At 47.1% G+C, this 2,279-nt stretch overlaps 1 pseudogene; it reads right to left on the bottom strand.

Moving 5' to 3' along the window:
• Positions 608-1,792, bottom strand: Gm2076 (predicted gene 2076; annotated as a pseudogene).

Raw genomic sequence — 2,279 nt, 5'->3', positions numbered from 1 at the left:
CTCAGCAACCAGAACATTTAAATTGGGTACTTTGAGGGGCATTTAATAAGGATAGTACCCTTTACAAAGGTGGGATAGATGGGAAAAAGGAGAGAGAGCAGGACCTGGCCCAGCAAGATAGACCACCCTTTCTATGCTGAAAGGTCAGGAAAAGAACAATGGCTGGAACCTAGACCCAGAGAAGGCTGCCTGGGCAGCTGTGTCCTTTGCTAAAAGGATACAGATATCATATAGAGATCCAATATGTGGTCAGTTCTTACCCAATCCTCCCTCTGCTAGTGTTCTCTCTTAAAGCTGGCAGACAGGAAGCTACAGGGAGAGCCTGTAGTTGTCATCTTAGAGTAAAGAAGAGTGCAGAGTGAACCTGGAGGAATAGATAGAAGACAGTCCAAGTTACATTCCATTTGCCAGTCCTAAGAAATCAGTTATTTCCTAATTCAGCACCTGGGAAGACCAGCTTGTCCAACCAGTAGGAAGAATATAAATTTAAATATAGGTAAAGTTTGACACAGCAGGTCTACTACATGAAATTTACAAACATATTTTCTTCAGTATTCAAAGCAACATGTGCAAAGATTTTTTTTTGTATTGTTTTATTTTGGGGGCAGGTGCAGCGAACTTTATTGATGGTATTCAAGAGAGTAGGGAGAGCTCCCTAGGCCCCTCCTGTTATGGGAGTCTGGGTGGAAATTGTAAGGGAGATGCTCAGTGTTGGGGGCCAAGTTGGGATAGGAACTCCTCAGCAACCAAGGGCCTCTCTCTTGCTCTCAGTGTCCTTGCTGGGGTGGGTGGTCCAGGGTTTCTTACTCCTTGGAGGCCATGTAGGCCATGAGGTCCACCACCCTGTTGCTGTAACCGTACTCATTGTCATACCAGGAAATGAGCGTCACAAAGTTGTTATTGAGAGCAATGCCAGCCCCGGCATCAAAGGTGGAAGAGTGGGAGTTGCTGTTGAAGTCGCAGGAGACAACCTGGTCCTCAGTGTAGCCCAAGATGCCCTTCAGTGGGCTCTCAGATGCCTGCTTCACCACCTTCTTGATGTCATCTTACTTGGCAGGTTTCTCCAGGCGGCACGTCAGATCCATGACCGACACATTGGGGGTAGGAACATGGAAGGCCATGCCAGTGAGCTTCCCGTTCAGCTCTGGGATGATCTTGCCCACAGCCTTGGCAGCACAGGTGGATGCAGGGATGATGTTCTGGGCAGCCCCATGGCCATCACACCAGAGCTTTCCAGAGGGGCCATCCACAGTCTTCTGGGTAGCAGTGATGGCATGGACCATGGTCATGATCCCTTCCGTGATGCCAAAGTTGTCATGGATAACCTTGGCCAGGGGGGCTAAGCAGTTGGTGGTGCAGGATGCATTGCTAACAATCTTGAGTGAGTTGTCATATTTCTCATGGTTCACACCCATCACAAACATGGGGGCATCGGCAGAAGGGGCAGAGATGATGACCCTTTTGGCTCCACCCTTCAAGTGGGTCCCAGCCTTCTCCATGGTGGTGAAGACATCAGTAGACTCCACGACATACTCAGCACAGGCCTCACCCATTTGATGTTAGCGGGGTCTCGCTCCTGGAAGATGGTGATGGGCTTCCCATTGATGACAAGTTTCCCATTCTCGGCCTTGACTGTGCCGTTGAATTTGCCGTGGGTGGAGTCATACTGGAACATGTAGACCATGTAGTTGAGATCAATGAAGGGGTTGTTGATGGCAGCCCTGGTGACCAGGCGCCCATTACGGCCAAATCCGTTCACACCGACCTTCACCATTTTGTCTATGGGACGAGGCTGACACTGCACAAGAAGATGCGGCTGTCTCTGGAACAGGGAGGAGCAGAGAGCTTGTATTGTTTTAAATTGAAAAAGGAGTCAACTGTTTATCCATCTGAATAGAACTGGCAAATGATGCCTTAATCATTGCAATAAAATACAGTGCAGCTGTACAGAAATGCTAGAGGGGTCCTGCGTGCTGACACAGACAGATGCCTAACGCAAGAGGGGTCCTGCGTGCTGACACAGACAGATGCCTGATACAGAAAGGAATTCTGGATAGATAGTAAAATGAGGTTACCTTTTGGACGTGTGAATGTATATTTGGGAGTTAGAAATGAAGGCTTTGTTTTGTTTTTCTGGTTTTCCCTTAACAGACTTTAATTGAATTCTTTTTACAATGATCATGTATTATTTTAATAATATAAAACCAAACCAACTTGTTTTAAATATACCTATGATATGGGCCACAAAAGATAGCCCACAGAGTAAAATTAGTCTAGAA

This window comes from Mus musculus, chromosome 13 (genome assembly GCF_000001635.26).
Source record: "Mus musculus strain C57BL/6J chromosome 13, GRCm38.p6 C57BL/6J".
NCBI classification, from domain to species: Eukaryota; Metazoa; Chordata; class Mammalia; order Rodentia; family Muridae; genus Mus; species Mus musculus.
Note: the sequence above shows the minus strand (reverse complement) of the source record. Positions and strands in the feature narration are given on the sequence as shown.